General features: G+C 49.8%; 1 long non-coding RNA gene across 6 annotated transcripts in view; it reads left to right on the top strand.

The window, feature by feature from the left end:
- LOC106980358 (uncharacterized) overlaps window positions 1–23677 on the top strand; it is a 94717-nt gene that overhangs the window by 16041 nt on the left and 54999 nt on the right. The window contains exon 1 of one of the 6 annotated variants that reach the window (XR_008299103.1): window positions 11115–11247. The exons of the other annotated variants lie outside the window; for them this stretch is intronic. This is a non-coding gene — a long non-coding RNA (uncharacterized LOC106980358). Of the gene's footprint in view, window positions 1–11114; window positions 11248–23677 lie in introns of those variants that run through there. 6 annotated transcript variants of the gene reach the window in all.

Below are 23677 nucleotides of genomic sequence, written 5' to 3'. Positions count from 1 at the left end.
TATTGAAAAGAATTACAAAGCCAAGTTATGTGGTGAGTTTTATCTTCTCATAATGGCTTGTTAAAGAAAGATATTCTAAATGGAATTTAAAAAGACACTACCCATGAAAATACTTGGGCTGAAATAGTTAACCATTCCTATCTAAAGAAATTAGAACTGAGAATATCTTCCATCTGTTAGGATTTTCTCAGAGCTTCCCAGGTATCTGCAGAGAAATGATACTCATGTTAAAAATATTGTGCTCTACAGAGGAGAGTCAACAAAGGGTATCAACAATTTCCATTTTATTAATAATAACATATAACTTTGAAGATGATTATAGGCAGTTTTTTGAGGGGGGGGGAAGAGACCACATTTAAAGAAAAAAAACACACATTCTTTAGAAAAGTACCAGTGACATGATATTAGAAACAGATATGGCTAAGAAATTGATTAAAGTACACGAATGTATACCAAAATTATTATTTTTATGTTACTTTTAAAGCTCAAATAATAAATACTATGTTTTAAAAATTTTAATGTATATATTAAAATTTTTAATATGCTATTTTATTTTTTATTTTTTTAGTGTTTATTTATTTATTTTGAGAGAGAGCAAGAGTATGAGCAGGGGAGGGGCAGAGAGAGAGAGAGAGGGGGAAATAGAGAATCCCAAGCAGGCTCCACACTGCCAGCACAGAGCCCATGCAGGGCTTGATCTCAAGAACTGTGAGATCATGATCTGAGCTAAACCCGAGATTTGGACACTTAACTGAGCCACCCAGGTGCCCCTTAATGTGTTATTTTCAAATAAACTGTTAATTTTAGAATAGCTTTTTATTTACAGAAAAATTGCAAAGATAGTACAGGGAACTTCCATGTACCTCCCCACCCAGCTTCCCCTCTTACTGACATCTTACCTTAGTATGGTACATTTGTTATTATTAATGAACCAATGCTGGTGCCTCTTATTAACTGAAGTCTCTACTTCATTCGGTTTTCCTTTGTTTTTACCTACCTCCTTTTTCTTGTCCAGGATCTCATCCGGGATGTCACACTGCATTTGGTTGTCAAGTCTCCTTAGGCTCCTCTTGGGGGTGACCATCTTCAGACTCTTCTTGTTCTGGATGACCTTGACAGTTTTGAGTAGCACTGGTCAGGTACGCCGCTCTCCTGGACTTTGTCTGCTGTTTTCCTCATGCCTAGAGCAGGGGTATGAGTTTTGGGGAGGAAGAACACAGAGATAAAGTGCCCTTCTCCTCATACTTACCAACATAACTTACACTCTTGAGGTTGGCCTTGATCGCATAGCGGAGGTAGTGTCTGTCTCCATAATAAGCTATTCTCTCCACTTCCTATACTGTGCTCTTTGGAAGGAAGTCACTGTGCACAACCCACACTTAAGGCTTGGGGTCTTATGTTCTTGTTCCTTGAATGGGGAGTGTGTGTGTGTGTGTGTGTGTGTGTGTGTATTATATTATATATTATATATATATAATATTATTTGGGATTGTTTTGCACCAGGGTTTTGTCTTGTCTCATTTATTTATTTGGTCATAAATTTATAGCACCATGGACTCATGGATATGTATTTTATACTTTGGGTTATAATCCAATACCTTTTAATTTTGTTGCTTAAATTGTCCTAGCTCCGCCTAATTTGGAGCTCTTGCAGTTGGCTCCTGTGTCTTTTTGACATAACCCTCACTGTGAGGTTTTTGTGGGAGTATTTGGACTGTGCATTTTAGGCAGTTTGGCAATTATATTTTATATATTGATTTCTTTGTTTTTTTTTTAAGTTTTATTTATTTTTGAGAGAGAGAGAGACAGGACGTAAGCGGGGGAGGGACAGAGAGAAAGGGAGACACGAATCTAAAGCAGCAGGCTCCAGGCTCGGAGCTGTCAGCATAGAGCCCGATGCGGGGCTCGAACCCATGAGCTGTGAGGTCATGACCTGAGCCAAAGTTGGACACTTAACTGACTGAGCCACCCAGGCACCCCATTTCTTTGTGTTTAAGGAAGGGAAAGTAGGTATAAAAATCTCTAGCCTGAGATTTAGTCCATATCCTTGAAAGATGGCTGGAGACCACTCTCTCAGGCTAGTTCCCTCTCCAAGGCTTTGGGCCCATGGCCTGAAGGGGATGAAGCCTGTCAGCAAGAGATCTGGGGCTAACCTGACAAGAGGCACAGCCCCAGGCCTGGGCCACTTTCCCGCCCCCGTCCCCAGGACATGGGGACATTTGGAGGAGAATTTCCAGGAGAGGCAGGCCTAAGCGAAGGAATGGGGCCCCAGGCATGCTCTTCCCAGAAACAAGGCAATGTGGATTACCTTTAGGGCTGCACTCAGACCCTAGCTCCCATGGTCACTTGCTTCAGGACCTTGGGCAAGTCACTTAACCTTTCTGAGCTTTGGATTCCTTCGCTCAGAAATGCTTCCCTTGTGGGGTCGGCACAGGGTTAAGGGGTATAATGTGTGTGAAGGGTTTAGCATGCTGACGTGGAAGGTAGGCAGCACATAAATGAGAGCTTGCTGTTACTGTGTTTTGTAATCACTAATAAGGTGCCAAGGGGCACCTCAGTTTTGAAAATAAACGGCGCAGTTATGAAGGCAGATGGATTTGCAGTTTGTAAAACCCCCAAGCCCAGCCAAACCAGGATGGGGTCAGGGTGGTGCCCAGAAATGTGATCAAATGGCTCTCTCTGAATACAGATCATGAACCTGCCCTACGTTTGCTGGGGGAGCTCGTCAAAGAGCAGTTGAACAGAGTGATTGCTGAGAGTGGACCAGGGCCGTCTTCCCCACCCGGGCCTCCGTGTCTTCAGCAGGGGCCCTAGGCATGCCAGCACCACCCACCCCATCATGGGATCCCCAGCCCTCCCCTCTACCCTGGTCCCAGCTGGGAGGGAAGAGGTGACCTCACTGCAAAGAGAGGCTTTGAGGGGACAGTGGCAGATTTCAGCTGCACGCTTGGCTGTGCTGGAAGGCTGTGAGCACGGAGGAGTCTTAGTTCCCAAGTGCCCAGCCCTGCAGGTTCTGTACACCCTCCCCCTGCCACCCATACACATGTGCTTCTGGGCACATGCATTCACACACCCTTATTCTCCCTGTATATGTTTCCACACACTCACACTCACACATGTGGTAGGCAAAATAAAGGCCCGAACAGATATCCACATCCTAATTGCAGAATCTGTGAATATGTTACCTTACATGACAAAAGGGACTTTGCAGATGTGATTAAGGATTCTGACATAGGGAGAGTAGCCTGCCTTATCCACGTGGGCCAGTGTAAGCATAAGCGTCCTTATAAAGGAAAGAGGGAGGCAGGAGAGAGAGATTCAATGTTGGCTTCGGAGATAGGAGATGAGGCCACAAGCTAAGGAGTGCAGGCAGCCTGTGGGAGCTGGAAAAGACAGGGAATCCTCTTTCCTTCTGACGTCCAGAAGGACACAGTCCTATGGACCTGTTTTGGACTTCTGACCTCCAGAATGATAAAATAATAAACTTGTTGTTGGTTTAAGCCATAGTGGCTTAAACTATTAACAGTTTTTTTTTAATGTTTCTTTATTTATTTTGAGGGATGGGAGGGGCAGAGAGAGAAGGAGAGAGAGAATCCCAAGCAGGCTCCACACTGCACAGAGCCCAACATGGGACTCGATCTCAGAAAACTGTGAGATCATGACCTGAGCCAAAATCAAGAGTCAGATACTTAACCGACTCAGCCACCCAGGAGACCCAAACCATTAAAAGTTTTAATATACCTTTGTGTATTCGGCATCGAGATCAAGAGACAGAATGTTGCCAGCCAGCACCCCTAAAACATCAGTCATTCACATATTACTTTCTTGGTTTTTGCTTCCTTCAGAAACCAGTAGAGGCCACCTTGGATTTTCCTTACACTTATTTATTTAACATTTTTCTTTAAATATTTATACCTGTACTTAATTGTATCTATTTGGAAAGAAAGTTTCTGTCCCTTTGTTGAAAGTTAAAAACTATTATCATGAGCCATTATTTATGGCAAGTATTCTGTTTGAAGGCAAGTATAAAGATAAGTGTTACTAAATTCCAGCTATACCCTCCTACCTCCTAGAGGCTGTGCACCTGAGGGTTTTTCTTTATTAAAAAGGGGATCAGCAGGAGGATTTGGGATTCATTAAGGACTGACTTGCACCAGACCCAGGCTTTCACTTGTATCCAATCGTAAGGATTGAAAGATAAATGAAAAAGAACTTTAGATAATGCTATTTAATAGCAAGGTGGCCTTACTTTGCCCCCCAATGACACCCCACTGATGTCCCAGGCCACCAGCATGTACCCCACACCTCGTGAAAGAACCAGGTGGGGAGGTCACTTGTTTCTGACTCCTCTCGGAATGGCCTGCAACTCGCTAGCTGTGGAAGCCCAGGTGGGTGACAACTTCTTCACCAGCAAAGGACAAAAATACTTGTTATTTGCCATAGCCATGTTCTATAAAGCACCTGGGAGCACGGAATTAACAAATACTGAGCCATTCTCCTAGGGAAAGTACAGGGTTTCCTGCCACCCGGTCAGTTTTCAGGTTGCATTTTCGTCAACCGATCAATACATAACCTTGTTTTATGTCTCTGTGTAAACGCCTTATTTAATAGAAATTATTGATTCACTGACAAAAGGAAGCTTGTCTAACACACCAGTTTTCTCTGTGAGGCACACCACAGCCTTTTTGCACGTAGGACCACTAGACAGAACTGTAGTATTACCTGTGGGGCCCCTGAAACAGTGAAATCACCAAAGAATAAAAGCACAAAAATGTGAAAAGCAGGGCACTAAGTAGACCACAGGCCAGTTGTTTGCAGCTCGAGCTGAGACAAGAAAGGCAGAGCGTCACTTTGTGGGACGTCGTCTGGGAACGTGTGAATAGGGCCACTCGAGTATTTTGCCACTCTGCACATGTTTGCAAACGACCCTGGAAGCAGAAGAAGTATTGAATGGGAGTTAAATACATTTTATTGAGTTGGCAAATTCATAAATGTGGCGTCAGTGAACAATTGGGACCGACCTCCTGAAGGGGGGACCGAAGCTCTGGGTTGTCGCAGGGGTTTACAAAGTAAGGGAGGGAAGCCCCACTACGAGGCTTGCCCCATAGTAGGTCCTCAGTCCGTGGTGGTCATCATTGCTGCCGTTCGGCTACGTGCTGGCTCTGTGACAGACTCTGGGACAGTGAGGTACTTTCAAAATGGGGTGCTGTGAGGCTGAGTGACAGGGTATATGCGGAGGGGCACAGCACCAAGCTGGCGCTCAGAGCCTTTGTTGAATCTGAGTTGAATTTCCTGTAGCACCTTTGGTTCAGTTCTGAGGAGCCCGCGGATATCCCCGCTCCTGTGCCGAGGGTGGTGGAGTGTATGCAGGGAAAGTGGGGCAGGCTGGACCCTGAGAGTGAGGACATCTCTCCCCTCACCCTGTGCCAGCCTTGGCACCTACCTCAAAGGATTCTCTGGAGAGGCTGTTTGGGCCCTGGTGCTGGAGGAAAGCTGGGCACAAGCATGGGATTTCATGTTTAGGGTAGGAGGGAGCTCTAGAGGTTTGTGGAGCAGGGCCATGTTGAGGATGGAGTGGGTGTTCAGAAGGCAGCTCTGGCGTTGGGGCGTCTAGCAACAAGGCTGAGGGGAGCCTGCCGGCTGGGTGGCAAAGGCCAAGGGGAGGTAGCTGCCGCCATGTCCCGGGTCTTTTGGAGGCCCCTACTCCTTCCTGTGCGGTGGCTTCGGTTTACCCCAAGATCCCTGACACGGGAGCAGTGAGCGCTATGGGCGCTGCTCCTCCCTCTGGGCCTCCATCTGCCAAAGCTGTCAAGCATGCAGGGCTCCCCAGTGCCCACCAACCATTCCTCCACTAACGAAATTTTTCATCAAGAAAAATGGTCACTTGGGGAGCCTGGGTGGTGCAGTCAGTTAAGCCTCTGACTTCAGCTCTCAGGTCATGATCTCACAATTCGTGAGTTCGAGCCCCACGTCGGGCTCTGTGCTGACAGCTCAGAGCCTGGAGCCTGTTTCTGTGTCTCCCCTCTCTTTCTGCCTCTCCCCTGCTCATGCTCTGTCTCTCAAAAATAAATAAACATTAAAAAAAAAAAAAAAAAAAGGCTTTCCTCCCACCCCATAGCCCAGCCAGTGAGACACAGTGACAACTTGGCCAATGAAAAGCCACAATACTTCCAACTCCCAGTTTACTCCAAGGGACGTTTTGTTTGTAACAGCATTTCCCATGTCCCCCCTTTCCTCTATAGGAGCACTCCTTCTCTTTGTTCTGTGGACCTGCCTATGATTTTGCTGCAGCCAGCTTGTCCAGATTGCAGTTCTCTGCTGTTCCCAAACAAACCCATCTTTTTCTGGTAAAATAACTGGCAGTTTGACTTGTTAAGGCTAAAGGCCATTATCATGTCTTGTTAGTGGTGGCAAGGCCACACACCATATAGACCAGCTCCAAAGGCATCCTCCTTCTCAAACTCCTTAACTTCTGACTCCTCCCCTTTCATAACCTCTGTGTGGGGAAAGGCTTAAGGTGAGAGCCTCAAGCTTATCCAAGCAGCTTTTGATCGCTTTATTTTTTAAAGTTTATTTATTTATTTTGAGACAGACAAAGACAGCATGAGTAGGGGAGGGGCAGAGACGGAAGAGAGAGAATCCCAAGCGGGTTCCATGCTGCCAGCGCAGAGCCTGGCATGGGGCTCGATTCCATGAACTACGAGAGCATGACCTGAGCCTAAACCAAGAGTCAGACACTGAACGGGCTGAGCCACTCAGGCGCCCTGACCACTTACTTTAAAATCGCGCACAGCGGACCGTTTGTTTCTCACACTCGGTAATGTTATAGTTAACATTTTAGGGGCTAAGCAGAAACTTTCATGAGACAATTCTAATGGAGAGGAGAAAGAAGCAGGGATGAGAGAGGAAGGGGAAGTGTGGAGGGTGACCTGTTTCTGGTTTCAGCCCTTCCTGAGGCCAGCTGTATCTCCTTGGGCCCCTCCTAAAGCACATTCATGGCCTTCCAGAAATTTCCCCTTTTTGATTAAATAAATTTGGCTGGACTCTGTTACTTGCAGTCAAAACTAGTCCAGAGCCAGGTGAATGAGCTGCGGCCCCTCCCTTCCTAGAGCTCAGCCCAGTGCAGGGACAGGCAGGCAAACAGGCCATGATGGTCCCCTCTGGGAAGTGCCCAGGTGGGAGAGGGACACAGAGCCAAGCTCGGGTGGAGGGAAAGGTGTTTCTCCAAGGAAATGACCTCCGAGGTGAGGCATGGAGGAGAAGCTGACAGCCCCAGCGGGGGATCATCAGACACCTCAAAGAGAGCCTGGCGTATTTGATCTGTCGGCATCCGTGTTTGTACCTTTATACCTATCACAAATGTTAGCAATCCCTGCTGCTGGCAGAGCTTCACAGCATTTCCTCTCTCGTGGTTGTGGTGGGGACTACTGTATTGCTTCCCCGTTCCCAAGGACAGAGACCAAGTCTCAGATGGCCCTACCTTTTCTGGCCAGCAGACCCAGGAAATACTCAGAACCTAGAGCCCAAGATGGGGTGGTGGTAGAATAGCCCTCGAGGGAAGAGAAGGAGGAAGCCCCTGTGTGCGGCATTGAGGACCAAGGAAACCAGGTTCTGGAGGCAGTGGGAAGGCTTCTTGAGTTGGGGGTGCTGACAGGAGGGTTGGGGGTTGGCAGAAGGGAACCGCCAGCCAGTGCCGGGCATAGGGCAGAGCTGGGACTGCAGGGCACGTGAGGGAGAGGCTTGGGCAGAGCCTCATGGGGCGCTGAGAGCCTCTGATCCACTACACTCCCTGGAGGTGCAAGGAAGGCACTGGGTACCCAGGGAGGGGGGCAGAGGGGGTGGGGGCTTTGATAGCCCACTGCATTTACCTAGTGACACACTCCAGGCCCCTGCACCTGACTCGAATTTAAAAATATTTACATCTTGGGGCGCCTGGGTGAGCGTCTGACTCCAGCTCAGGTCACAATCTCATGGTTTGTGGGTTCAGGCCCCGTGTCAAGGCTCTGTACTGACAGCTCAGAGCCTGGAGCCTGCTTCAGATTCTGTCTCTCTCTCTCTCTCTCTCTCTCTCTCTCTCTCTCTCAAAAAATTAAGTAAACATGAAAAAACATATTCACTTCTACATCTTACAGAGAGAGGGGAGACCAGGAGGGAGAAAGTGAGTGCCGGGCACCGTACCAGGTGCACAGGCCCATCTCATTTCATTCTTTCAACCATCCTGTGAGGCAAGTGTTCTTATTCTCATTTCTCAGATGAAGGAGTCAAAACTCAGACGACGCCACATGCCCAAGGTCACACAGGTAGCAAGTGGCCACAGAGCCACCATGTCATGATAGAACCACTCCAGCCCACCCTTCGTCTTGCCAGCAGACCTACTGTCTGAAACTCAGCCTGTGCTGCAGCAAGGAGCCGTGTGCCTGCAGGCAGCCCGCGGAGAGGTCGGGGAGCCTGTCAAATACAGCTCAACCTCCTGGCAACAGCCCCATAGTAGGGGTGTCCTCGCTCTCGCCCGCCTTCCTTCCTAGCCCTCTCAGCACTTAGTCACTCTTGGTTTACACATACTTCTGACAAATGGCAGGGAGGGAAGAGCACTGGTCCTTCAGAAGTCATTAGCATCTCTGTGTCTCTTCCCTTATCTGGAAAACTGAGATGAAAAGAAGTGCTTCAGGACTGAGGGTTGGTTCCCTTCAGGTCAGAGAATCTTAAAGTCACGGCCTCCTTATAGAATGCTATGACATTCTATAGCTTAATGTGGCATGCTTAATTCCACAGTACAAGAGCATGTTTCTGGAAGAAAATATAGCTACGGATCGTGCCCGTAGGGTAGTGTATCTTTTTATAAAAACTGTAGGTAGACCTTAAAATCAAGAAAATGCCTCTGGTTGCATTTCTTTTTTCCTCTGAAAGTTGGCAAAGTCTGACTATTGGATGTTTCAGGCAGGGCGCCCAGGTCTAGCGCGTCCCCAGGAGCCAGTTTGAGAAGCCCTGGGCCGGAGATGGGAGACCGGCCCCTGCCTGGCCATCATCTTGCCGTGTGACTTTGGACAGGTCACTCACCTGCTCTGGGCTTCTGTTCTCCCTGGACGCAGAGAAGGCGTGAGGACCAGAGACATCTGAGGTGCTTTTTAGTGCCAGTCTTCAAGATGGACTTGATTCCTACATGTCAGTGTCATTTTCAGGATCCTCATGGGCCATGCTCAGATGCAAGGTCATCCTCCCCTCTGGTTACCGATCTGTGCCTCTCCTCCCACCCCATGGGAAACCATACATGGGAGCTCTTTGGGCCAAGGAAAGGCTGCTCCTTCCCCTCACCTGAGATCCCATCTCCCCAGCCTAGAGTCTTAAGCCCCCGAACAACTGTCTGGCGGGGATCAGGCTATTAAAGTAATTTACATAGTAATTAACAAGGTTCCATTAGCTGATTCCTGGGGCCAGAACACTCTGCCTCCATTTCCCTTTAGGGGTCCGCATCCCGGGCTGGGACTGGGGCTTGGCTGGTGGAGCAGCGAGGGGAGGAATTTTCCGTGCCCACGTGTTCCAGCTCCACACCCAGGGACGAGAAACAATGCCTGCGTGAGGGCCCCAGCTGGCTGGGTAATGAGGTCTGGGGCAAAGAGGCGCCTGGCGAGCATGCAGGGGCCTGAAGCCCCAAGAAAAAAAGGCAACCATGAGTCTTGCAGCCATGTGTCTGTTCTGTAGCCCAGGGCCTAGTGCCTCCAAGAGTGCCTGTTTCAAAATGCCACAAGATTTCTCATGTCCTTCTGGGCCCCCTGACAACAAATTTTATGCTGACCGTAAGGTACAAAGCTACCCTGGTTATCAGCGTTGAGCCTCTCAGCATCCCTGTGAGGGAGACATTAACTTCTCCATCATGGGGATGAGGAAATTGAGGCCTAGAGAGGTGAAGTGACTGGCCCAGGGTCACACAGCCTGCAAGTTGCAGAGTGGGACTAGAACCTAGGTCCTTGGACACAACCCAGCTCTTCTTACTTGGCCAGTGGCTTTGAAACAGCTCTATGGAGTCCCAGGGGATTCTCGAGTGGTTTGTCTCCAGGATAAGGGGTTGTCAAGAGGACTCTACCCCCACCGGCCCTTCCCTTTTAACCAGAGCAGTTACTGGACTTCTGGGGAGGATTTTGTTTGAACTCCATAGCTAGAAAAGCTTTTAAAGCCACTGCACTTCTACAAAACTGTCCCTAGAAGGGACCTGTCACAGGGTCACCTCTTTGCAGGTGTCTAGCTATGAAGGGAAGCCTCTGGATCTATGCAGTGGAGGCAGAATTGATCCTCTGAGGCTCCAGTCTGCGGTGCCAAATCCCTGGCCTTTGGTCTCCCCATCGGGCTCCCTGTAGTGAGGAAATAGGGTCTCAACAAGCTCTGAGTAATTTTCCTACTCTTATTCACTCAGCTAACATTTATAGAGCTATAAGAGCCAGCACCTGAGGATAAAAAGAAAACGAGCATGAGTCCTGCCCTCAGAGACCTTTGGGAAGACGTAACACAGACTCACAACAGTGGTTCCCCAGAGAGGACACTGGGTACGGTGCTGGAGGGTGTCCCAGACCCCATGGAAGGGCAGGAGGAGCAGGGGACGCCTGATGACCAGAACAGGGCAGATGTTGGAGAAGGCTGCATAGACTTGGAGATGCCCGAACTGCTTTGAAGGAGGGGTTGGCTGGTGCGGAGGGAGGGAAGCGCGTTCTGGCTGAAGGGAATGGCAGGTGTGAGGGCTGAAGGCAGGAGAGCAGAGGGCATTGTGTGTGATTTCATCTAGGTGTGGGGTACAAAGTGGAGGCAGGGGGGAGGCGGGGCTGGGGAGGCGAGGGCAGCTAAGATGAGGAGCCCAGGGAGGGGGCCGTGGCCCTCAGGCCCTGCTGCTGCCCCCTCTTCTGCAGTTCTCTCCACAGGACCCCTCCCCTCAGGGCACCCTGAGGGGCTGCTTAGGCTGTGGGTAGGGGTCAACAGGGGATTTATGGCCTGGGAGAAGCCCTGCATTGGTGCCCTCACCCCTGTGCTCTCCCCGACCCTGGGCCTTACCTTTCAGACCTTGCTCCTGGCTGGAGGCTGCTTGCTTCTTTTTTTTTTTTTTTTTTAACATTTATTTATTTTTGGGAGACAGAGAGAGAGAGAGCGCGCAAGCGGGGGAGGAGCAGAGAGAGAAATGGAGACATAGAATCCACAGCAGGCTCCAGGCTCCAAGGTGGGGGCTCAGCACAGAGCCTGATGCAGGGCTGGAACCCACAAACGGTGAGATCATGACCCGAGCCGAAACCAAGAGTCAGACACTTAACCCACAGAGCCAGAAGGGATGTGAGAGGTGGAAGGACAGGAGAGAACACAGGGTGCTTGATGGGCGGAGTACCCCTGCGGGCAGCTGGGGCCCCTGCCGCTAGGAAGCCCCGGGAGGGAGGCTGCTGTGAACATACCCTTCAGAGTTGTCCTGTTCAAGGAGACAGGAAGGCCTGTCTTCATCCCCCAACTCCCATCAGTCTTTTGTTGACGGCTGCTCCTGGGGACATGAACCCCCCCATTTTTAGCCTGCCCCACCTTGGACGCAGCATCGTCCTGCAGCCAAGAGAAGGTCTTCAGGCAGAGGATGGCGGCTTGCAGTAAGAAGCCACCGGCATGAAGGCAACGGTGTGTCGCAAACAGTAGCTCCAAAGGGAGGCTGGACACGCACGGGTGGTGTCCTCTTCAGAAATCAAGAACCAAAGGGACTAAAGCGGCTCCCTGCGTCACACAGCACGTTAGCAACAGCCTGAACTGTGAGGCCGGGCCTCATGGCTCGTCACCCAGCACTCCGCCATCACATCCCTCCTGTCCCTCACCTCCATGTTGTCACATCTCTGAAGCATCCTCACCCCTCCTCCCACACATGGTGTAATAAGAAAACTTGGGTAGCAGATATAAATGTATCTTGAAAACACACACACACACACACACACACACACACACACACACACACAAAATGGTCCTAATCTATAAGATTTTGAGCCCTTCACTGAAGAGGCCTTGTCATCTCCATCTTTGCAGCCCAGTCCTTGGCCCAGTGCCCGGCACTTAGTAGGTCCTCAATACACAAAGGACGAACTGATGTTTTGGCCATCTGCTGTGTGGCGTGGGGCAATTCCACTGCCTCTTTGGCTCTCAGTTTCCTTGTTTGAAAAGCGGGCATACGGTGCCCGCTCTGCTTCCTTGGGTCGTTGTGTTGGATGTTCAGCAGGATTCCTGGCACCTAGTAGGTCCTCCACAAATGTTTACACTGATGAAGAACGTTTGGGAAACTGCACGAGTCTCTACCCCACAGGGCAGGGGCAGTCACGGTGGTTAGCCGGCAAGAATGCGTTGGGAGTCAAAGGATCCGCGCAGACCCTTTGGTCTGTGGTCGGTTGCCTCTCACCTCCTCCCTCCTGCACATTCCCCCGTCCCCTGAAGCTCATGACTCAGGTTTTCCGCTTCCTGCCTCCTGCGAGTTCACTGCTCCCTGCCAGCCAAGCTGTTTTGCAGACCCAAGTTGGTAATGACAGATTCCTCTCTCCTGGCCCTCCACTGGCGAAACCGCGGAAAGTATTTGAAACACGCAGCCCGGGAATGTGCAAGCTTCCCTTCCCTGGGCTTGGCAGGGGCCAGCGATTTCTCAGCCAGCACTTTTGACTAAGACTTCTGTGGCTCGGGTTTCCCCTGAGCTTGTCGGCTCAGTTTTTCAGCAGTGTTTATACCTTTCTTTTTTCCTTCAAAAAATTAACCCCTCAAGTCGGTTCTGAATCATACAATCCCTGGAAGCATGGCTTTCTGTCTGTTACAGGTTTGGATGCACCTGAGGAGAGCTGGCCTGGGTCTGGGAGGTGGAGGGAGGGGATCTGCCCATCAGAGCTCCTTGGGCCCGGGTGGCCTAAATCAGAGGATTCTCTGCTGAGAGAGAGACTCAGAGGTCTTCCTGATCTTCTGCCTCCAGAAAGATCTGGTTAACTGATTCCAGACCTTGACAACTTTGATTTTACAACATCCTCCCGTGGAGAGGAAGGGAGGGAGAGAGGATGGAAAGACCCTGGGCTCTGGACCTAGGTACACGTAGATGTCAGTTGCACATCTGCTCCTGGCAGTAACAATGCCCCCTTCCAGGTTATCATGAAGTTTGAGTGCAGCATGTGAAAGCACCTAGGACAATTTCTGTGCACTGTTAGCACATAATAATTTCCTCTCTTCCTTATTTCTTCTTCTTTTTTAAAATTTTTTAATGTTTATTTTTGAGAGAGAGAGAGAAAGAGCAGAGGAGGGGCAGAGAGAGAGAGACAGAGGATCCAAAGCAGGCTCTGTGCTGACAGAAGAGAGCTGGATGCGGGGCTGGAATTTGCAAACCGTGAGATCCTGAGCTAAAGTCAGACGCTTAACCCACTGAGCCACCCAGGCACCCTCGTCTCTATTTCTGATTCACCGATTTTGTATCACATCACAAAGTTGTTTGGTGAATGAATGAATGAAGGCCTTGATACATCTAAACATTTGGTCTTGGTGATCCCTTCTCCTCTCGGGTCAGCGGTTCAAAGCCATGGGATAAGTTATTTCCTGAGCATCCACTGCAAAAAGCAGAGCTAGGCCTCAGGGAGACACTCTTGATGCCCGGCCCCAGCCCCTATTGGAAAGGATTTTCTGGTCTAGTGGGGGAGCAGGTGGCACAGGGTAAGTGACAGGATGGATGAAATACTGTCCGCTGGGGGAATGTTCAGAATGATTTTACTCACTGGCTTGTACGCATTCCCTCATTCCCATAATAAGCATTTACGGGCTGGCCACCCCTCAGCCCTGGTGGTTCTGGAGGCTTCTAGAGCAAGCCCTTTCCATGTCACATGGATGCTGCTATTTGCCATGAAGTGATGCTGGAAAGTGCCTGGGAAACGAAAGGGCATGCTGTTCCTTCTGCCTGGAACCCCCTTCCCACCTCACCCACCTGGAGAATGCAGGACCCAGCCCGGGGAAGGTGGGCACCCCTTCTCCAAGGTGCCCTCCCTGACCCCCCGAGGCATAGCTAGATTCTCCTTCTCTGAGCCCCCCAGCACGTTCGTCATTACCCGGTCTGCTCCTGCTGTGCTGCCTTGTGGTGGGTTGTTTCCAAGTCTGTCTTTGAGGAAAATGGAGAGCCTAGGTCAGGCTACCTAAAAGCAGAGCCTGAGATGGAGATTTTGATGCATGCAGTTTATCAGGGGCAAGGGGCATGTTCTCGGGAGAAGTGGGTAAGGGAAGCAGGATGGGGCAGCAAGGATGTGGTCTCGGCTGGAGTCTGGCCTCAGCCTGACCTGTCCTGGTGGGAGCCGCACCTGAGAGCATGACCCCTGACAAAGGGGTCAGTCAAGGGGGCCGGCCTCTGTACCCCCAGAGTCACCTAGTCTGACATCAGAGGAGCAGGCAGGGATAACCTCCCAGGTGAGGTGGCTCCTCTTTGGCCAAAGACAGTTCTCTGAGGAAGAGGGTAGCTGTGAGCGGTGGCTGTCAACACTGCCAGGACGGGTGCCTCAGCCGTGTGAATAAAGGAGCTGGGTAGGGCACCCACAACATCACGGGGGTGGGGTGGGGGTGGGGAGGGGCAAGGGAGGATCAGGAAAGAGCGTCAAGATCTGTGCCAGATCTTTTCCAAGACAGCGTACGGGTTCTGTGTATTTGTCCCTCCTGTTTTTTTTCTTTAAAAAAAATTTTTTTTTAATGTTTATTCATTTTTGAAAGGCAGAGACAAAGCACAAGCAGCGGTGGGGCAGAGACAGTGGGGGCCACAGAATCTGAAGCAGGTCCAAGGCTCTGAGCTGTCAGCACAGAGCCCCATGTGGGGCTTGAACCCACAAACTGTGAGATCATGACCTGAGCCAAAGTCAGATGTTCAGTCGAGTGAGCCATCCAGGTGCCCTTCATCTCTCTTTCTTTTGCTAAAAGTCCTCACAGGCCGAACGGAGGAGTTCAGCAGAAGCTGCACGCGGGGCAGTGTCCCTGAGGGCCTTGGGGAGGGGCAGCAAGGAGAGGGAGACCCAGCTCTTCACCACTCACTGAGTAGTAGCCTGCCTTCCTTTATGCCCCGAAGGCCTGACCTTCTCTGCCTTAGCCAGGCCGGGGAGCCCTTCTGTCCTCTGAGCACCCTCCACACTTGACCACAGACAGACCAAGCGGGCTGGGGGGACTTGCTTTGCCTCGCTGAGCCCACGGCGAATTCTTATAAACAAGGGCTTCATCTTATTTTGATTTTCCAAGTGCCTCTCAGTGCCTTGCCCTTTAATAGGTGTCCACTAAATTGAGCAAATAAAATAATGGATTCCTTAATTTTTTCTGAGAGGTGGGAGGAAGGACCAATACCCGCTCTGATGTCACCAATTGCCAAGGGTGTACTCGTGTTCAGGTTGGGCCTGGGCAGTCTTCCCATCCCAGCGCCCCAGCCCCAGCCAGCCCTGAACCTCCTGCTCGGCCCTCCGCGCATCCTGTGTGGCAGCCTCGGGCGAGGGTGGGCAGCGGGACACAGCAAGGACAGAGAGCCCCCGCTGGCCTGGTGCACTAGCTCCTCGGCCTTAATTTATATGAAATGTGACTCCATCACTCAAAGCCTGTGCCTGGCCTTGGTCGGTGCAGGTAATGATGATATAGGCTCATTTATGCAAGATTATCCTTTTATCACATTTCCAGACTCATTTATGAGGCTCATGTTTCCCCCCGAGGGCGTCATCAAGCAAGTTAAGTTGTACTATTTCCCTCCCGCGGAGAACTGGCGGGAGCCTCCCCCGTTGACGGATGAGGCCCGCTGCCTTTGCCAAATAGGGTCGGCGTGATGGATCTTTTACTTGTGAATATTATAGCTGGAAATTAGCATGTTTATTGAGGTAGAATGTGTTTGTTTACATTCCACTACCCATGGCATTACCTCTTATGACCTGACTTATTTAGTTGAGGATAAGCACAAATGATCCGCGTTTTGGCACCCACGAAAAATTAATGAACTTCCAGATATAGAATCCAGCCTTAAGTAAACACACCAGTGAGGTGGGTGGGGGCAGAGGGGCCGGGAAGGGCTCTGGGGGGTTGCGTGGTAGGCGAGGTGGACGCCCTGGTACTCTGAGCCCGTCTGGAAGGGGCAGCAGGTTGGGAGGCAGAGGAAGGGCAGAGGGTGGTGGATGAGGTGTCCGTGCAGAGCATGCGGCCAGCACCCAGCCTATCAACTTTCCCTGACTTTCTGACAAGTGGGAGTCGGTAGAGGGGATGGAGAGAGACACGAGGAGAGCCCACGGCTCCCCACCACATTCTCCTTCCATTCCTCCACTTCGTGTCCTGGTGCAGATCTCCAGGCTCCTCTCATGGAGGAAATCTCATCTGTGAAATGGGGCCAGCCTCACTCGTAACCTGAGAAATAACCAGACTCACCTCGGACGTGTCTCTTCATCACCGGTGGCCGCGGTGTCAGGCATGGAAAAGGGTATTCACTGGTGGCCAGACGGTGGACAAATAGGACGCTAGAGATTAGCGTTTGGAGAACTTTGAAAAGGCCCAGGTGGAAAATATTTTGAGTTTTGTGAGCCACACAACCTCTATGCAACTACGCAACTCTGCCACTGTAGTGCAAAAGCAGCTAGAGACAAGATGTAAACATATGAGTGTGTCTGTGGTCCAAGAAGACTTTATTTTTAAAATCAGGTGTGGCTGGATTTGGCCATAGCCTTTCACCTCTATGTGGTGAGGCTGTGGAATGTTTTAGACTCAGACAGCTGGGCTTAAATCCCAGCACGTCCACTCTTTAGCTGTGTGGCCTTAGACAAGTTACTTAACCTCTCTGAACTCCCCTTTTCTCTCTGCAAAATGGAGGATAGCGGCTTGTACTTTTTTGGTATTCCTCTCACCATGCCTACAGGGTTGGGCTCAGAGAAGGAGCTCAGGAAATCTTGTGGATTGGCTTAAAAAATGTCTCTGATGGTAATGTCAGGTTCTGATGAGTACTACATTTTTTGATTTACAGTGCATCTCTCCCACATTTCGTTTCTACATCCTGTCCCCTACAGAATGGTATGGTATTATTCTGCCCACTTTATTTGGTGGTTTTTTTTTTAAACGTTTATGTATTTGTTTTTGAGAGACAGAGAGAGTGTGAGCAGGGGGAGGGTCACAGAGAAGGAGAGAGAATCCCTAACAGGTTCTGCTCTGTCAGCACAGAGCCCAGTGCGGGCTTGATCCCATGAACCATGAGATCATGACCTGAGCCGAAATCAAGAGTTGGACACTTAACTGACTGAGCTGCCCAGACGGCCCTATTCTGCCCACTTTATAAATGAGAAAACCAAGGTCCAGCAAGACTTAAGAGACTTTCCCCAGGTCACTTATCTCAGTGCATTTGGGCTGCTATAGCAAAATAGCCTAGGCTGTGTAGCTTGGAAACAACAGAAATTCGTTTCTTACAGTGTTAGAGGCTGGGAAGTTCAAGCTCAAGGCACTGGTAGATTCGGTGTCTAGTGAGACCTGCTTCTCTGTACACGGCCGTCCTTTCACCGTAACCTCATGGGGCAGAGGCTGCAGGGAGCTCCCTTGGGCCTCTTTGATGAGGGCACTAATCCCATTCCTGAGGGCCCCACCCTCATGACCTCTCATCTCCTAAAGTCTCCACCTCCTAATCCCAACAGACTGGGTATTAGGTTTCAACATATGAATTTGGGGGACACTTTCAGTCTCTAGCAGTCACACAACCAGTAAGGGACAGAACAGGGATGAAAATCAGTTACTTCAGCAGTGAATCCTTGCATTTTCCAGGACACCAGAGCTGCAAGCTGTCCCAAGCTGTTTACCCCTGCCATGGCAGTGAGCAAATGGGCTGGCCATATAGGTGCTTGGAAAATAGGTAGATTGGGTACATGATCTCTCTGTGGGAAGAGGTTGCTTCTTACCTCCTCAAGTGTTGAGACTTATAGCCTAGGAATATGGGGATCTCGGCTGTGTAGTGAAGATCCTAAAGTGGGTGAGCAGATTGGGGCTGGAGCCGGGGTGGGGGTGAGGTAACATTGCTGCAGGCTGAGGGATCCCCCTGGTGCAGAAAGAGGACAGAAAGTTGTGACCAGCTCAGAGATCAAGCTTTACTCTTCTGATAGAGCAGGACACCCTGTATCTGTAAGGGATAGCATTCAGCAGCAAGTAATCGAGACCCAAAAAGGCTCAGGCTTGACAGAAACAAAAACAAAACACAAAAGGGCAGATCAGTTTTTCTCTCTCAGGTGCTGTGAAATCCAGGGTGGTCATGGCTGGGGCAACAACTCCAAGATGTCATCAGAGTCTCTGGCATCTTCTATCTTTCTGCTTGGCCAAGTGGCTCTGCAGGTAGCTTCCACCCTCAAGGTTACCTCTTGGTCATAAGATAGCTACTGGAGCTCCAACCATCAGGATCACATTCCAGGTGGAAGAAAGAAAGAAGGAGGAGAGGGTGGGAGGGGTGCTTGACAGCTGAGTTAGCCCCTTTTAAAGGAGACTTCTTGGGAACCCCACCCTAGAAGGGAACAGCTTTGACTTTCACTTCATTGACCAGAATTCATGGGGCCGGCCCTATCTGTAAGGGAGGTTGGGAACTATGGATGTCGTAGCTGGGCATTGCTGCCCCAGTCAGGGCTGTGCTAGTAAGGAAGAAGGGGAGAATGGATATAGCGTGGGCAAACCTCAGTCTCTGCCTCCTTCCCTTAATTGGCCAGAAAAGTAAACTGAGGCCCTGGAAAGGAAGCAACTTGCCCAATATTGCACAGTTAGGGGCGTACCTGAGACCAGACCGCAAGGTTTCTGACTCCAAGGCAGATGCTTCTCCTGTCCATACTGCTTCACTCCGTAACCACACTCCCAGCCCCAAATAACAGTATTATTATTTATTAGGCATTAACCATGTGCCAGGTACTATGCTAAAATAAAGGCTTTCCAAGCTTGTTCCACTGAATCTGGTACCAACCGTCTGAGGCAGGCAGTACTATTATTCTCATTTTATAGGGGAAGAAGCCAAGAGTCAAGTGAGTGAGGTGACTGCTCCAGGTCACAGAACTCCTAAGTACGGAATGGGCTTGAAACCCCGGCTCCTGACCCAGGCTGTGTGCAATCTAGTGCTTAGGGTTAAAATGACCCAGGGACGTCCCCCGTGGGCTTCTGAGTGGAGGCGCGTCTCTCAGTGAACTTGTACCCTCGGGAACGCCTTCAGACCGCCCCCACAGTCAGGCAGCACACGTTCCACAGACCAAGGGGGTTCCCCGCTCCCCACCTACCTGGCCAGCCTCCCTTTTTTGCCGCTTCTCATTCCAGCCAATTACTCCTAATGGAGTGATATGAAATGTAACTAACTTGGGGAAATATCTGTATACTTTAATTAAATCAGTTCGCAATTAGCCATCTGAGTAATGAGGCTAAGGTGTTTTATCTCCCTGTGAGCCAGCGGGCCAGGGGAGCCAAAGGCAGAGGGATTTTGTGCGAATGGCATGGTCCTAGTGACAGACTCCTCAGGGGTATAGAGGCAGGTGCTGGAAACCCCAGGAGAGGATTTGGCCCAAATTTACTATGATTAAATAAATGCAGCACCTCAGAGAGGAGCTACTAGGAGCTATTTGTAGGACTAAATTTTTAATAGCTGCAGCCTGTTTTTCTTATTAAAGAAATACCAGGGCCTTTAATCCAAACACCTCGTGGCAAAGTGCTAAAAATTGCCCATGTCCACTGTGTGACCCTGAAGTCCCCAGACAGGGCAAATGCCTGACTGCACAGATTGGCCACTGTCCAGCAACAAGCTCTCAAAGGCTCCTTAAAGCTGGCAGGGCAGGGTGAGGCCGGTCAGGGATTTGCACTAGGTGCAAAATAAAGGCCCCAAATACTCAGCGGTCAAATAGTAGTATTTTAACAGAATATATTTTAAAAACCAAACTTAATGCAAAATGTTGATGATAAGCAAAATTTCAAAATTTTAAATTAAAGAGGGTCATGCCATGCTGAACCATCTGGGAGTCGGAAGTAAAAGGAAAAATCAGTAATATTGATTTTCTTTATTAAAAATTTTGATATTTTGTTCAACATGGATTTTTTTTTTATATTAGCTTTGATTTAAAAAATATCGCATTACAGGGGTGCCTGGGTGGCTGTTGGTTGAGCGTCCGACTTCGGCTCAGGTCACGATCTCACAGTTTGTGAGTTTGAGCCTCGTGTCGGGTTCTGTGCTGACAGCTCAGAGCCTGAGCCAGCTTCGGATTCTGCGTCTCCCTCTCTCTCTTCCCCTCCCCTGCTCACGTTCTGTCTCTCTCTCTCAAAAATTAATAAGCATTAAAATTTTTTTAAAATATTGCATTACAATATTATGTATCTTAATTACTACCTTTTTGGCACCCACTCGTATTCCTATGGGCAAGTGCCTCACTTACCTAATCCTTGTCCTGGCCCTGCCAGCTGGGTTGCCTCTAAGAGCTGGTGTCTCTTTTGGTCAAATGGCCATTCTGTGGGCCCCTCTAGGACCCAGCTGAGTTCTCAGGGGCTCTGTGTGGTAGAATTTATGGTGGCAGAGACAAGGGTGGCACTTGGAACCTTAGACCGTTCATGCAGAGAGCAGTCTCATGATTGCTCCAGCAAGGCCCAGAGACTAGAAGCAACTGGCCCAAGGTCACACAGCAAGTTTGTGGCAGAGCTTGAACTGGAGCTGGGTTTTCCTGATTCCCTACAGGGCTGTTACTCATCAGAGGAGAGCTGGGATTTTCAGATGACTCAGGGCGAAAGCCGTCAGAGAGTTGCCCTCCATGAAGGGAGGCCCTGAGAGAATGGCCCAGGGTCGATGGTGCTGATGGGTGGGCCTGGCTCCCACACACAACCCCTCTCTCCCTCCCAGTGACTGGTGCAGAGGTGGCCATGTGACCCAGTCCTGGCCACGAGGACACAGCAGAAGTCATTGGCTGGAGCTAATGGGGACAGAATCAGCTGATATCCTTTTAGATCTTTTTGCCCATTCTCTTCCCCCTTCACATCTTGACTTATACTCTGTGCCTGGGAGTGAGCAGCTGCTTCATGGCCTTGAGGACAAAAGCCACAGGCTAGAAAGAGGAGAGGAACCTGGGTCGCAAGGCCCCTTGAACCCTCTGTCCCAGCCCTGGGCTGCCTACTGCATCTCTTATTCAGTAAGTTAAATTAATGTTCTCTGCTCAAGCCATGATTAGCTGCATTTTCTACAGCACTCACAGCTTGAATGCTATCTTAGCAGCTCCATCAGCCCTGGTACTAAGATCAGCTTTTGGTGAAATGTATTTGGTATTCACATGGCTCACTCCCTGCTTCATGCAGGTCTTTGCTCCCTGTCACCTCCTCCGTGAAGCCTTCCCTGACCACCCTAACTAAATAGCAGCTCCCATCACTCTCCGTGCCTTTTCTCTATGTTACTTTGTAATGGTTCTTGTCCATCTCTACCTGACAATATGTGATGTGATTATTTGTTATTTGCCTCCTCCACGGGAGTTAGTTCCACAGGGGCAAGGCTCTTCTGTTGGCCTTTTATGACTGTATCCACAGTGCCTAGAATAGCAGTTAGCACATAGTAGGTCCTCAATAAATATTGTTGAATGAATGGACATACTCTGGGCCATGGACATGGACATGTTGAATGAATGGACAACTCTGGGTCCTGAGCCTTTGCTCCTGCCTCAGGCATCAGCCAGCTCTCCAAGACAGCAAGTTAACATGGTTCTTGAAATTAGAATTTCCACTTCCTCTCTGGTTCGGGTCCTCAGTACCCAATTGTGAATTCTTATTATTGACCCCTCTGCTCTCCTGCGATGGATACCACTGGACACCCCAGATCTTAACCAGCTTGCCTATGGGCTCTGCCTCTTCCAGCCTTGTCTCACCAGACGTCTACCCTGCCCATGCCCCATGATGCCCTGTGGCACCCTCTGCCTGCGACATCCTCCCCATCTTTCTTCATCCCCAGCCTCAATGTCATTGTTCTTGTGGGATCCCAGGCGGTGACGACGCTGTGCGAGAACTCTCGACTCTCCTGCTGACAATACATCAAAAGCCATTACCTCCTGGTTCTGATTTCCAAGATGGGAGCCTGCCTCTAAGAAAACAAAACAAATGGGTTTGGTGTGCCAGAATCCATTAACTGGCTACCCGAACTAATCAACAGCAGGAATTCAAGGAAATTGCAAATTGAGAAGCCAGATTATTTGGGTCTCTTGATTGAGATCGGAAGAATAATTGTTTGAGGGTTCCATTTAATAAGCTTTGTTTACTAACCCCAGATCTTGTTTTGATATTTCAGCCTCAGTTATTGGGGGTATGCCCACACTAAAATATATCATTGTGCCATTGTTGCTGGTAGGGACCTCAGAGCTTCTCTACCCACATCCTTTCATTTTATAGTTAGAGAAAATGAGGCACAGAGAGGGAAAGCAACTTCCCCCAAGGTCTCCCAGGGATTGGAGACTCCCAGCGAAGGGACTTCTACTTCTGAGAAAACCAGCAAGAGGTTCCAGTGGCCTCAAAAGGAATCTTTCTCACATGGCCATTAATGCATCCTGAAAGAGTTAAAGAACCAAATCCCCTCACCATTTAAGGAAATACTTGGACAAATGTGATGGGAAGGGGCAGCGTGTCATTGTCTCCTGAATCTTCTTTGGAAGGTAAACATGGCTGCCCCCATAAATACCCGCTTCTGCCAAGGAGCTGTCTTTATCTGGTAGTTACGGAGAATGCCACGGAGCCAAAATATTACAGAGAATCGCCACACGTGAGGGACAGTCTGGAGAACCTTCCTTGAGGCCCGGAATTGCCCAGTTCTGTAACAGCCAGGGCTAGAAGCAGAAGAGACAAGGAAAATCATGGTTGGGGGATGTCAGGGAGGTTTCCCCTAGGAGAGACTCTGCACCTGAAGAGCAGGGTTTAGGGGACAGACGGGTGTTTATTATCAGTGGGAAACCAGTGGGTGATGAGATGTGTTCAGGGAAAATCCATTCTACACGGTTTGTTGGAGCATCCTCCCCCCACCCCTTTTTAAAGTAGGTTCCACACCCCGTGTGGAGCCCAATGTGAATTTGAACCCAGCAGTGGATGTCTCCTTCCACTACAGGATATGCAAATCACTTATAATTGGAATCCCAGGAGTGGGGCTGCCACACGTAGGGTTGTGGGTAGGCTCAGAGTACTGCAGGTATCACAGTTGGGCCCTGGTTCCCTCTACTGGGAAAACCTTTCCAGTCTTCCAAGAAAGCCTCCCGTCCCCTCCAATCATTCATGTATCCATTCTTTTGACCAACAGGACCATCACCTTCTCTTCTGTCAGGTGCCATAAGAGATACTGGGAATGTACGCAACGGGATGTGGTCCCTCCCCTCCAAGAGTAGTTGAGCAAAGACCAGATCTGTCCCTGTTTCTGCGGCTTAAGCATCATCAAATGACTACGTTATCCTGACCAACTCGGTCACTCAGCCCGGCATGCTTAGCGGCTCGGGCACCACGACCCCCTTTTGCCACACGCTTGTGTTCATACCATCTCAGCTGGCACTGGTTCTTTTGAGCAGCTGGGCCCCATCTTTAGTTAGGAATCAGTTTTTGGATTGCTGAAACTCCAGGGATTTTAAACAAGAACGTGCTGTTAAGTGTCCCCCATCCTATGCTCAGCCAATTGATGGTTTGAACTTAAATGGGAAACCACGTTTTTCTTTGTCTG

The sequence above is a fragment of the Acinonyx jubatus genome, chromosome B3, assembly GCF_027475565.1.
Source record: "Acinonyx jubatus isolate Ajub_Pintada_27869175 chromosome B3, VMU_Ajub_asm_v1.0, whole genome shotgun sequence".
Taxonomy (NCBI): domain Eukaryota; kingdom Metazoa; phylum Chordata; class Mammalia; order Carnivora; family Felidae; genus Acinonyx; species Acinonyx jubatus.
The sequence above is the reverse complement of the archived record's forward strand: the minus strand, read 5'-3'. Positions and strand labels throughout refer to the sequence as shown.